The 15,206-nt window shown below is 33.4% G+C and overlaps 1 long non-coding RNA gene across 1 annotated transcript; it reads right to left on the bottom strand.

The window, feature by feature from the left end:
- Window positions 1-9,439: 9,439 nt before the first annotated feature.
- Window positions 9,440-14,881, bottom strand: LOC145613010 (uncharacterized). Its single transcript, XR_014106848.1, has 3 exons — window positions 14,689-14,881; window positions 13,504-13,562; window positions 9,440-9,490 (listed from the first exon to the last, which is right to left on the bottom strand). It is a non-coding gene; the product is annotated as an uncharacterized LOC145613010 (long non-coding RNA).
- Between the last annotated feature and the right edge of the window lie 325 nt (window positions 14,882-15,206).

The following is a 15,206-nucleotide window of genomic DNA, read 5'->3' on the forward strand; positions in this document are numbered from 1 at the left end:
TCCACCAAGGCCAATTTCCGCACCAACACTGCCAAAGTCAACAACATCAACCATATTGCCATGAGATACTTCGCTCGGCTTCTTCAATATGTCTTACTCTTCAAGGCAAATCTCGGCTCTATGGTAAAAAATGAGGTGGCTTGCCTCTTTTTGGTCGACAACCCTCAGCGCACAAAGTTCCAATGCTCCTCCACTTTCATCCAACGGCTTTTGGACACCCGGGATAACCGTCTAAGTGACACTAGTGGAAAATTAGTTATCCGTAACGGGCAAAAATAGCCTATTCGTAACGGGCAGCGGGCGTTACGTATGTTGCCGTTACGGATAGGCTATGTTATTCGTAACGGGCAGTGCCCATTACGAATAACCTGTTATTTGTAACGGACAGTTTGACTGCCCATTACGAATAACCCGTTATTTGTAACAGACAGTTTGACTGCCCGTTACGAATAACCCGTTATTTGTAACTGACAGTTTGACTGCCCGTTACGAATAACCCGTTATTTGTAACGGGCAATCAAACTGTTCGTTACAAATACAATTGAACCAAAATTTTTTAAAAAAATGCAGCAGGTGATACCTGCTACACTTCTAACCTGATAACCTTTTATGATGCCAAATTTTAATTACTATTATCAATATTCAATAATAATAAATGTATAATTTAAATAATTATAAAATCAAAGATGCAACTTTAATAAATGTCCAAATTGACTTTACAACAACTCCCTAACATGAGTCAAAAGCTACTACATAAATAATACTCCTTAATACAACATGAAAAATTTATAATTATAGAGAGTGAATCTTACAAAAATCACTTGCACACTGAGCAAAGAGCCATGCACAATCTTCCTTTGACAAATCACTTGCACTCTCAAACAAACTTATGTGTCTTCTCAGCATTGTGACTCTAGTTATAGGGTCCATTGCTAAGACTACAGATAATGTTGAAGCTCATGATGTCAGCTTATGTGACGCTAAATTAGGAGACGTGTTACTCTTGAGTTTATGGTGAGCAAAAGTAGTTGATTCTAAGTCGGCATAAACAACATCACTGATATTTTGAAGGCTTGATAGAGCCTATAACCAAGAAAATACAGGTTAAAGGACAATGATTTAACTCTAATGGAATTTAATATTTACTACAAATCAATGGAAAATAAGAAAAATAAAATTACTTACCAACCTCAACTTCGAAAAATCAGCAATGAACTCATCTACCCATGGCCTCTATGGAACGAGTTGTGGAGGGCACTCCTTGATACCAGGAATATCGGGCATGTAAACACTTTAGTCCTTCACTTTGATATCAAGCTTGGCTATCTTGACTTTTGAAATATGCTTAGCTTCCAACCTATGAGAAAACACAATGTAATCTCAGTACAAAAAAGTCAAATTTTTACTGGTGCTTTGCCCGTTACAAATAGCCTCACTACTACATAAACGAGCTAATGCAACCCCAAATAACCGTTGCCATAGGGGAAAAACCGTTGATTTAGACTAATTGTTACGGTTCATAAACCGTTGCTGTTGCGGCCATTGCACTAGATTTAATGCGACGGTTATTTAAGCTAATGCAACGGTCTTATAACATCTACCTTTGACCGTTGCATTAGGGTCTAATGCAATGGTCAATATGAACTAATGCAACAATGCTTGCAATACTCCATGACCCGTTGCATTATTTCTAAAGCAACACTTGTATGTTCCTAATGCAACATTCCTTGGCCTTTACTTAAACCGTTGCAGTAGGTTTACCAATCATTGTCATGTACTAATGCAACGGTTTAATTATATAGGAATAATAAATAATAAATAATAGTGAAAATCAAATTAATATTAATCTTCCCTATTTATATTTAATTAAATTTATTATATGCGTACAAAATAATAAATAATAATGAAAATTAATATTAACAACCATAAAATCATCAATCTCGATCTTATATATATATATATTAGTCACCCAATTGTTTGGCAAAATACAAAATGATGAAGTACTTTGTTGTACTTGTCAACTAGCTAGCCCAAAAGATAAAAGCAAGTCACAATTTACATTAGTTAGATCCCAAAAACATTTACCAAAACAGATGTTTGATTTGTGATCACAATGATATTTACGGCCACAAAAGCTGTTACTACACATATGACAATTTATACAAGATATGCCACCACCAAAATGTTATAATTCATGCATCCTTCTCTAATCCAAATTTTCTTCAACAATCTGCAAATTCAAAATGCATAATTTAAACAGTTATAAGTATGGAATATAAGAGTCATAATAGTAAGCAACTAAGATATTTGGTATCTAGATACATAATTTTAAGGTTTAGTTCTCAATTTATAGAAAAAAAAGGAACAATAGAACAACAATTCCCATGAAAAAAAAAATTATATGACAAAATGCTGACGAATTGAGCACAAAAAAAACACAACAACTGCAAATTGTTGCCTAGCAATTACATTAAACAAAATAAAATTGGATTATATATAGAAAGTGTTCATCAAAATGCATACACTCACTCCACAATTAACTCTACTGCTATTTCGCCCAACATTTCCATGAATCAAATCACTTGCCCTGTAATAATTTTTTTTTTTCCTTATTTCTCTCTTATCCTAACAAACACATAGCCTTAACATTAATGGCAAAAGTTTCTAAGCAATATAAAAATAGTATGATAAATTATCTAAAGAACAAGTACTAAGAGTAAAGTACTCTGCAATTTTAAATACAGCCACATATATGTACATTACCTGATTAGAAGGTTCTGTTCTAGGAGAAGAATGCTCATCACCAGCGGCCTCATTCACTTGTAATGTGTTGTTAGTTGCATTTCTTGGAATAGGCGACTCAGTAGTTGAGATTTCAGGAACTACAAGATTTGTTCCTGGATTAGCCTCTTGGAGTTGTTCGAGCAATGTTGCATGAATACTCTGTAGAAACTCTTGAGGAATTTTGTACTCAGATTTAGATCCTTTTTTCTTCTTCAAAAGGCTTTTTGCGTCACTCATTTATAGTGTATTTGTGTCACTTCTATGAGCGACGCAACTGCTCGCGACGCAAATGACTTTTAAGTCATTTGCGTCGCTCCTAGGCGCGACGCAAATAAGAGTCATTTGCGTCGCTCCTTCATAAAGGCGCGACGCAAATGACTTTTTTGATAAACTTATTTTATGTCATTTGCGTCGCTCCTTTATAAATAAGCGACGCAAATGACTCTTCTGACAAACTTATTTTTTGTTATTTGCGTCACTCTTTTATAAAGGAGCGACGCAAATAACTCTTCAGATAAACTTATTTTTTGTTATTTGCGTCACTCCTTTATAAAAGAGCGACGCAAATGACTTTACTGATAAACTTATTTTTAGTCATTTGCGTCGCCCCTTTATAAACAAGCGACGCAAATGACTCTTCAGATAAACTTTTTTTGTTATTTGCGTCGCTCCTTTATAAACAAGCGACGCAAATGACTCTTCCAATAAACTTATTTTTTGTTATTTGTGTCACTTGTTTATATAGGAGTGACGCAAATGACTGTGTAGACAATATACAAAACTGCTGTATTTGCGTCACTTGTTTGTTTAATGAGTGACGCAAATGAGGTGAATTTTTTTTTGTTTTAATTATAATAATATAATTGCCTTGTATATGTTTGTAGTACCTGTTTTCCTAGGTATAAAGTAATATGCTAACGCTAAGATAATTGAAATTAAAATGCAATATTATTGAATAATGCAAATGTAAATTTCGGCAGAGTCTCCTTTGTAATTTGGCCTACCCATAAAATTAGGAATGACGGCATTATATTAACAACCTGTCCAATAATTTACATCTCAATATCATAGACATTATACTCATCATCCCAACACCAATTAACAAAATTACTTCATTTCAAGCCTATAATCCAAAACAAGAGTCAAACATGCGCTAAGTGGTAAATCTAAAGTTCAACATTACATATAAAATACTCTGCCCAAATATCTCGGATCTCATTTATCTCCTCCTCGGTGTACGGTGTAGTTCTTGAAAAATCCTATCAACACAAGAAATATACAAGAGGAAAGTTTTACTTCAAGATTGTAGCTAACATCAAATTGTATTTATCAAACAAAAATGAAATATTTGACAACTCATACCTCGAGAAACTTGTGGAATTCACTTCCGCATAATTAAGAATCTGCCATAAAAAATTACATATATTAAACCAACATAGTTGCGTGTGTGCTCGTGATCCTAAATCTCATAGAACAAGAGCGAGCACGAGAGAAATAGCCAAAGTTTGCAAAATTACCAAGCAGAGACACAATTATGAATCATGTAAGAATAGACACAATACTCAGCACACTCATTAATCTTCCCCGAATTCTGGCTTTCCACAATCTTCAGAATCAAAGACTTGTTTTCATCCAAGTACTGCCAAGATTTAAACCAACCAAAATTTAGAAATCAATAAGAAAAAAATATTTCCAGATGAGAACTAACCAAGCAGTATATATAGATGAAGCGGCTTATAGACTAGAATCATAAGTGAATTAATGTAACAAAGGATGAATATGTCATGCATAACCAAAGTGTATTACAGTACATATCAATTTTTACTTAAGCGTAAGGATCAAATGATCTGCAATTAGCAATGTTTTCGAATCTACCCCGGTAGCCCTAGACTAAGATAAAAAGCAATGCATACAACACCATTCCCTTATATAATTTCATATGTATTAATTGTTTTATCAATGATCATTTGATTCAAAATAACTTCCTTTTATTCAACCATTTACAAGGGAACATACGGATTCTTCATTTTAATGAATCGGAGATGACAGTTGTTCATGCTTGAGACTTACAAAAAAAAAAAAAATTGAAAATAATAATAATAATAATAATAATAATAATAATAATAATAATAATAATAATAATAATAATAATAATAATTCTGGGTTTTTTCCTCCAGATTTAGGCCTTCAAAAGTAGCTTAACAGATAAGAAAACTTGATACTAGGTTTAAAAACAAGTTAAAAACCATCATCACTAAAAACCACTAGTTAAAAAAGTACATTTACACTATTTTTCATTATTAGCCAAATAGTCATAACATTAGTTGAGTAAGAAATACTGACATTGCCTCCTTTTCAATAAAGGTTTAAACTAAATTTCTAATACCAGCAAAACAAAAAGGTCTTACAGAACTGATGAATATGTGAAGACCATTACAGGAGCCGACACCTAAAGCTTCATTACAGTAAATTTTAAGTTTGCTACACTTCAATGATTACACTGACATTTTATACTTCCATTTATATTTATATTTATATTTATATTTTCATGTTAATTCTTGAATTGCTTGTTGTGGTGCAAGTTCAGAAAAGGTTCAATTTCCAACTGCCGGAAAAGTTAAGTTTGGACTAAAAGGCAGATCTTAGGCCAGGGGTTGAACCATGCTCTTAAGGTATGTTGAACAGCATGCCAGCAATAATCAAGCTGCATGACAGTATGTATGATGGATATCGACTTTTCGATGCTTACAAATGCGAGCACGTAAACCTTAATCATCTGTTAGGCTAATTACAACTAAGATAGACATAACAGTGTATCACTCGACTGAAGTGCTCGTTCAGCATGCTTCAATGACTAAACCCGAGATCATAATGGACTTTTTAATTGCAATTAAGGCAGTAATAACTTAAATCATCAAGTAATGTACATTTGTACTAGACTAGAATAGATTAAGGCAGTAATAACTTAAATCAAAGTTTGCAAAATTACCAAGCAGAGACACAATAATTATGAATCATGTAAGAATAGCCAAAGTTTGAAAATTAAGCTTACTCAGCACACTCATTAATCTTCCCCGAATTCGAAGCCTTAAACCAAGAAAAGATTGAACATAAATAGAAGCAATCTTACCATAGGTGGAATTGACTTCAAAAATTCAACAATGTCGAGCCGAAATCGAACTTCAATTGTTGTTGCTGTAATTTGCTTGAACTTCCTCGGGTTTTTTGGGGCGAAATTAAGCGATTTTTCCACTCGAAAATTTCAGTTATTGCTCAAATTTTTGTTGCTGTAATTTCTTGACTTGAACCCAGAAAAAGACGTAATTCAAACAATTATTGTTGCTGTAATTTCTTTACTTAACCTATTGTTGCTGTAATTTCTTGACTGAAATTCGAACAAAAATTATTTATGACTGAAATGGGACGAATTTCTTAGGGTATATTGCGTCGCTGCCAAAAACCCTAGAAATCCCCCCACGAAATCCCCCAATCGAACTTGAAGACCGAAATTGAATTTTTTGGGGTTTTTAGGGTTCGAATTTGTATGCTTTAGAGTTGATTTTTTGCTCGAAATGGGGGATTTTTGGTCGGAAACAATCAATTTTTCTGGGTTTAAGGCTTCGAATTTCTTAGGGTTTTTGGTCTAAATTTTTGCTCGAAATTGCTCGGATTTGCAGCCGATTATGGGTCTTCGATTTCACTGCGATTTTAGATGTTAAATTTGCTGGGGAAACGCAAGTTTTTGGCCGAATTTGTTGGATTTCAGAGACAAATTTGTGGGTGTTTTGCTGTAGAAATTCGCTGGAATTTAAGAACTCTTGTTTTTTTTTTTCTTTTTGTATAGTGAATGTAGGTACCTGATGAAAAACTAAGGTAAAAAACGCAGAAAAACCTAAAGCCAAAAGAGTTATTTGCGTCACTTTATTATAAAAAAGCGACGCAAATAACCTTGTTTATAATGTTGTACAATGTACATATGCGTCGCTCATTAGTAAAAGAGTGACACAATTTACTTAATCACTTATTTGCGTCGCTTGCTAACTAATGAGTGACGCAAATAAGTTTATTAATTGCGTCGCTTTAATAAATAGGAGCGACGCAAATGATAGAAAGCTGAAATGCACTTGAGTTTTGCGTCGCTTCTTAAATAATATGCGACGCAAATAATTTAAAAGGAAGGTAAAAATAAACATTTGCTTCGCTCCTTAGAATGAGTGACGCAAATATGGCGACGCAAATGTACATTTTTCTACTAGTCATAGAGGCGTACACGACCATTATGCTCTGGTTTTTTAATCACTTGATAGTATGGATCAATAGTGTTAGGGCCATGTTCATGTTCTTGAGATTCCAGAGCTTCGATTTGTTCCTATATAAATGAATAATTAGAGGTTATGTATGTATAGCTTGGGTTTTCACAGAAAAAAATATTAAAAAATTGGTATAGTAGTTTAAACTCACTATATTATTCTTCGTTTTCCCAAAGCTGGTTTTGTATGTCTTATTGGGATTCCTTTTCCTTGATTCTTTGTACACCTTTGCTTGGGAGGGTTCTTTTTTGTTAGGGTCCTCTTGTTTCTATACAAAGAGTTTATAAGATAGGTGCTTATGATTTAAATGAATTTGTAAATGACTAGCTAAAAAAACATATTTAGGTGAAAATTTAAGATTTGTACAAATATATACTACCAGCTTATGACGTAACCTGGCATATGATTTTGGACCCATAGTATGGATGTCTTCTGCCTTTTGACGATTCTTTTTGTTGGTCTGACTTTCTTCTTATAAAAAAATTAACTTAATGTATAATGCATCTAGAATTTTTTATTCAAAACACACAAAATTGTGCAACTTTTCTTTGTTCTAAAATAGATAAGTTAAACACCAAGTACCTCAGTTGTTGTCAAATGCTAATACTTCAACAGATCTTCAAAATGAGTTTTTGGCATTGTCTTTAGACGTTCTATCATTCTTTGTTCATCAGTATCAAATGCATAAAAATGCTTCTTTTTTGTCCTACACTTGTGCATACGCCAAGCATAATTGACAGTTTCCATTACCCATTTTCTTCCTTCTTCAAGAACCAAATATTTCTCCTACACAAAACAAGCATTTATGTAATATATATATATATATATATATGTATATATATATATATGTATATATATATATATACATATATATATATACTTGTACAAACTAATAATAATTAATTAAAGGATAATAAAATGACCTCAAAAAAAATTAAAGGATAAGAATGAAATACTTTATCGATTGACAAACCTTGACATAATCCCATATTTTGTTATGTGTGGGAAGGCTTGGCCATTCAACATAATTAAGCGGGGCTAGTTCAGAATTTCTGGCAACAGTTCCCAAAAATTGAGTAAATTCATCGACTACTTCATCTGTTCCCAAATATTCAAGATAAGGTAAGGGCGTTCCTCCCTAGGATGAGCATGAACCTTAACCAATTTTGTTGGACCTCGATGCTTCTTTTTTGCAAGAACTGTGAAGGAAAAAGTTGTAAGTTAATACAATGTTGTAACAAAAAGATTTATCAAATGACAAAAAAACTTTCCACAATCGAAAAAAAAAAAGTGTTGTACCTTCTTGTGGGATTTTAGTTCTCAATCGAGAGTCCTCGTCTATCACTTCAGTTATATCTTCAATTACATTGTTGCCATCATTTACAGGTTGTTCATTTACAAAATCATTTGCACTACTAGAGATCAACTGGCCTTCATATGCCACTTCAAGGTTGGAAGTACTGTTTATTTCATTGTCTTGAATCATATTCTCTGATTCCTTTTTTCGTAGCTCACGAAAGGCAGTCAATGATCCAGGACGACAAAAAGTCTTTTGTTGATGTTTCTTTTGTGGCTGGAGAGCTTGTTTTCCTGATGGGTTATTTCCATTTTGGTGATATCTTTGTTGAAACTTGCCTATTGAATTGACTGAAGGTAGCTCGGTATGGTTTTCCGCACCATGTTTTGTGGTGTTCTCAACAAATGCAGCCATTGAACCTGACTTGTTTGAAGAGCCCTGTGTTTAATTGCACATAAGAAAATAGTAGAATATGAATAAGACTGAAACCCGACTGAATAAGAGTTGGTCCAAACACTAAGGCGACTGAATAAGACTGAAGATGACACATACATACCTTGCGAGCAGCCTTTTTGGTAGCAATATCCTTGACATGTGGCAGATGTGAAAGTGGTGACATGTTTCTTGTTGACCCTCCACAAAATTTCCCACTCACAACAGCCTAAAAACATAGGATTATTTGGATAAATCAAACTAAGGGAGTTTATGACGGAATTACAATGTTACATAAGTAAAAAAAAAAATGGGGGGGGGGGGAAATGTAAAAAATAATCTGTATACATGTATTTATGAGACTAACCTTACGCTTGCTTGTTATAGTACCAGAGTCAATTTCATCCTGGTTACCCTCATATTCAGGTATGTACTCATCATCATTTTCATCATCTTCATCTGAAAACAAATTATTGTCATCCCATGTGCTGATAGCATTAAGGGCATATGAAAAGGCTCGAGATTTATCATAAATTTGTGATGCCAAAGTTCCTTTTCCAGAAGCTGCCATTATGTCCGCGTTACGCTTCAGTTGCTCTAGTCTTTGCCTTTCATAATCTGTTATCACTTTTTTTTTAGGGATCGATTTAGCCTTAATCCCCTTCATCTACACATATGAAAAAAAATTTATCTTATTAAAAAAATATTTAAACTTGTATGTTACAAGAGAAAAAAAAAGAACAAGCCATAAGAAAAGGAAACAACTGATAAAGCAATTTAATGTGTCAATCAACATTACATATAATAATTTTTTTAAAAAAAACAAGTCATAACATCCTACCATCAGAGAGTTCTGTAGGAAGGTTGTGAACAACATAAAACCAACCATTATTGGTTAAGTCTTCCACATAGAAAACTTGTCGTGCCTGAGATGCTAAAATAAATGGTTCTCCCCCACCAATGGTTCTATTCTTATTAACCAAAATAAATTCATCATTCATTTCTGAGTAAAACCACACACATCTAAATAAGACAACGCTAAATTGGCCATGGTATGATAGCTCAATGATATCTTCTATTGAACCATAATAAGCAACACTTCCCATAATAGGATTTTGATCTTTGCTACTAGAAAAGCTAGGTGTTAGAGCGTTTAAAGTTACTCCATGGTTTTGTGATATAGAACTTGCATCACGCTTCATAGTGTGAAAGTGAAATCCATTCACAGAGTACCCAATGTACCTTTTTGCCACATAAGAAGGACCTTTTGATAACCATTTCAAATGGTCTGGTACTACAGCACCTTGCTGAATCATTCAGGCAACTCTCTCCTTAAACCAAGCCATAAACTCCTTACTATGATTCTGAACATATCCCATTTTCGTTTCCTATGGGAGCTTAAAGTTGCCATGTGTTCACTGAAATATTAATAAAACTACACACATATTAGTATTGTAATTAATGATACGATGAAGATTGAGTCTATATATATGTAAATATGATATTGAGATTTTTTTGTGAATAATTTTTCCTAATGTATCTCTCAACTTCCTTGCAATCAAAGTTGAATAACACATATTGATGGGCTTGGTCCCATGTAATGTGATCAATCATAAATCCATATTGATTCTTCGTTGTGGGCTTTCCTATCCCCCTAGTCGGTCGACCAATATTAGGAAGGAATGGTTGTGCGGTTTTTGACTTACCACTAGTTGAAGGAGTCTTTGGTCGATTTATGTATCTAGCACAAAATTGAAGACACTCTTTAGCCCAATATGCTTCTGCCATTGAGCCCTCGGGGAAAGCTTTGTTCCGAACATCATCCTTCAACTCATGAAGAAACCTCTCAATTGCATACATGCATCTATTACAAATAGGACCTCCAAGCCTTATTTCTTCCACCAAATGAACTGGTAAATGGACCATTAAAGTGAAAAAAGCAGGTGGAAAAATCATTTCTAATTGACAAAGTGATTCAACTATCTGAGAATGAAGATTGTCAAGGTCTTTTGGGTCAATGGTTTTACCCCATATGCCTTTAAAAAACTGACAAAGTCTAATCAGCGGAGTTGCAACTTCCATAGGTAAAGTTGCCTTTATTGCAATTGGAAGCAAGTAATGCATACAAAAATGAGCATCATGGCTCTTATATCCTGTTATCTTCCCCTCATTAATTTGCACACAACAAGCAATATTAGAAGCATACCCTTGAGGCAACTTTGCATTTTTTATGGTTCGGCAAAACAAGCGCTTCTTCTCTAATGTCATCTAGAAGAGTGACCTTGGGATCTCTTCACGAAGGTCATCTATTTCAATAGGCTGAAGTTCTGGAAAAATTTTAAGAACTTTCAGATCACGACGAGCACACACATTGTCCTTGGTTTTCTTAGATATATCTAACAATGTTCCAATGATATTATCAAATATTTTTTTTCTATGTGCATCACGTCAAGATTATGTCGATTTGTACAATGCTTCCAATAAGGAAGGCTAAACAAAATTGACAACTTTCTCCATGGAACATCATCATCGTGCTTTTTTTTGTTCATCTTTCCAAAGTCATTGGGAAAATCTTGTAGTAAATCTTGTACCTTTCAATCTAAAAGGTTCAGTTCTCTCCTCAATTTCTCCAAAAGTTCTCTTATCATGGCGCCAAGGGTGGGTTGAATCCAAAAATATACGATGATTCCAATAGCAAAATTTACGGCTATGGCCCAACCATTGTGATTCCGTATCATAATGGCAGCAAGGACAAGCCCTTTTCCCCTTTGTGCTCCAACCAGACAACATTGCATAAGCTAGAAAATAACTGATCGTAGACAATAAAGCTGCATGCATCATAATCCTCTTATCAGTTGAAGCATCATATGTTTCCAGCCCAACCTCCCATAGCTCTTTTAGATCTTTGATTAGCGGTTGTAGATAGATATCAATATCATTGCCCGGGGATGAAGGGGCAGGAATAAGTAATGTTACCATTAAAAACTCGTGATTTGTAACCAGCCAGGGAGGTAAGTTATAATTTACCAAGATAATTGGCCAGGTACTATGTACGATGCTCATCGTGTGAAATGGGTTAAATCCATCAGTAGCCATACATAGCCTAACATTACGTGTATCTTCAGAAAACTTTGGATACAACTTATCAAAGTCCTTCCATGCTTGACCATCAGCGGGATGCTATAAAAGTCCATCAGTTTCACGTCCATTTGCGTGCCATGTCATGTACCTTGCTGTCTCTTGGCACATAAATAGCCTTTGCAACCTTTTCTTGATGGGAAAATATCTTAGAATTTTGGCAAGTATTTTATGGGCCTTTTCATTTACCTGATCCTCGTCATTTTATTTCCATCTTTAAGTCTTACAAACATGGCAACTTGTTGCATTTTTATTTTCCTCCCAATAGAACATGCAATCATTAGGTCATGCATCTATCTTCTCATAATCCAATCCCAATACTTTTAAAGTATTTTTTGCATCATTAAAAGAAGAAGGTAGCTTTGCATCATCAGGAAATATATCCTTAAGAAACGCTAATTAAGCACCAACTGCAACATTGCTAACCTTATAATCACACTTGAAAATTAATAGTCGAATTGTAAAGACAAGTTTTATCATTTTCTTATAACCTGGATACAATTCTTGTTGCCCTTCTTCAATAAGTTTAAAAAACTTCTTTGCATCTTCATTTGGCCCCTCTTTGAAGGTATCACTTAACAAACCTTCTATGTCATCATTCACATCATTTATGTATTGGGGTACATCAGAATCAACTACTACATCTTTTCTTTCGATGTCCTCCCTTACATCTAACAATATGTCTGATCTAGGGACAAAACCGTTTCAAATCATATGCTCATTAATAACATTCCTATTATGCTAATAACGATAGTGACAAATTTCACATGGACAACAAATTTGATCTCCTTGTGAGCTGGATGCAAAAGTCTTTTCTATATACTTATCAACTCCATTTTCATATTCATCACTCCATCTAGCAAATGTCCACCACTTTGTATTTACTTTATCCATTACTCTAGTTAAAGGCAAGAAAGAAAAAATAGATATTCTATTATTATATATAGCCAATTACAAAAATATAAATACAAAATTCACCCTACTAACAGTTATTTGCTTATCATTTTTTTATTCCAATAAATATATATTAAATATAATATAAATATTAAAAAAAACAAGTGAGGGTGAACAACCACCATATATGTACAATCATGCAATACATGAAACAATAAGAGAAAGTCACGCTATGATTATAAAAGTATAAGTCAAACAAGAAGTAAGAACTAAGAGTTGGTCCAAATACTAATGCGTAATTTAATAAATCTAAAGTCAACTATTTAATTAAATACATAATTATGCATCTAATTCCACCACAACCCAAACCTTCATGCTAGAATCAATACATAGTATATATGAAACAATAAAAATACTCACATGTTTACAAATAAAAGTAATATTGCATAAATGATTTGGATAATGAATTACCAATGATACAAAATAAGGTTGCTAACCAAGACTAGTACAAGAGTATCCAATATTAACATGCAGATATGTGCATAACCCAATTTCATGTCCTAAACATGATACTAATCACAAGATCAAATATATTCTATACTCCATACTATTACTCAATGGATTAAACCCAAACTATTAGATAGTTACCTAGGCCAACTGAGGGAGTGTAGTGCTGCAAATACCGAAACTGACGTACTGCTTTACTCCTAATAAAGTCAATAGAAAACATAAATTCAATATGCATACAATTTGTTTTAAAAAAATTGTCAAATTAATATATAGAATCAATAAACACTCATCATAATTTTCGTTATCCAATTCCCCTTCCACACAAATCAATAGAAAAAAACCATCTCATGGGCATTCGTATCCTACTAGAGTATAAAGTCTTGTCTAAACCATTTTAAAAGGAACAATAATAGGGAGGCAATAAAAAATAAAATAGAAGACATAACTTGGACACCATAATTAAAAAATATATAAACGAAAGTAATTGATAAGTCAAATAATAATTCACCTTGAATGAGTGAAATTTCTCATCCCTGATAATTTCAAATATAGAGAGACTCTTTAATGCACACCAAACTTGATAATTTGTGAGGAAAACATTTTGCTAAAAGAAAATAAGTCTCAAATTCCCAAAGAAACTTGCAAAATACTACAACATCAATTCGTTCAAATGAGAATAAAAGATAAGATACTATCCCACAACCTCGTCAAGGTCAGAGTACTTGGATTTAATAACTCCAAGTTTCAAAAATTGAGAATTGATTAAGAGTAGAAAAAATTGAGAATTGATTAAGTGTAGAAACATGCATATATACATATATAACAACAACTTGACAATTCTCAACTATTGAGGTCGTAAATAAAAAAAATATATAAAAATAATAGCACAACAATAAGAACTAAAAAGCTCAACTTGAAAAGGCTCAAGTTTGAAGCCTACGCAAATCTTCTATACTAAAAAAAAAACCAGCCCACCATTATTTTTACTAAAATACAAACTCCACCTCTTGTATCTTTACCAAATACTCAATTTAAAGGCTACTTTGACTATAATTCCCTAATTAATAGACCTCTAATCTACTATAAATTGGGTCAGATGTTCTTCTTATCAATAATTAAGTAATATAAAACAACAAGATTGTTTATACAGTAAAAAGAACAAAAGGTTGAAGATTTAGATAATTTTAATTAACAAAAATTTCAATCAATTGAAAATTCTAGGTCAATTGAGCATGCAAATTTGCAAACAAAATATAATGTTAAAGAAAAATTGAAACCTGCATACTTAATTAGAAGCACAGTACAAAGAGAGTTTGAAATTACCTGATAATTAATCTCCAAATGGATGCCGGAGCGCCAATGTCGACTTCGTTCTGTATTGGGGGTTTTGAAAAGAGTTTGGTAATGGGAATTCTCTAGAATATAGCTGAAGTTTGGTAAATGGGAAGTAATGTACTAGAGACTTAAGAATTTGAGACTAAAAGAAATGAGGGTTTTGAAATTTTGGGGAAAAAAAGCGCACAAAAAGTCTGGGGTATAGCGCGCAACTCCAAAAATTTTATACTCCTATTTTATTTTATCAGGTCTTACCATCATATAATGCAACGGTTAAGGACCTAATGCCATGGCTAATTTTTAAACCGTTGCAAAAAACCGTAGCATTAGCGAAGACCGTTGCTACAAACGGTTGTATTATCTATAACCGTCGCAATAACTGTTGTATTAGCTTAGGTCGTTGCACTCAACCGTTGCAATACTCTTTAACCGTTGCTTCAGACCATTGCATTTGGTCGTTTATGTTGTAGTGCCTGTTACGAATGAGATTTTTTCCACTAGTGTGA

The sequence above is a fragment of the Chenopodium album genome, chromosome 3 (genome assembly GCF_948465745.1).
Source record: "Chenopodium album chromosome 3, dcCheAlbu1.1, whole genome shotgun sequence".
Lineage (NCBI taxonomy): Eukaryota > Viridiplantae > Streptophyta > Magnoliopsida > Caryophyllales > Amaranthaceae > Chenopodium > Chenopodium album.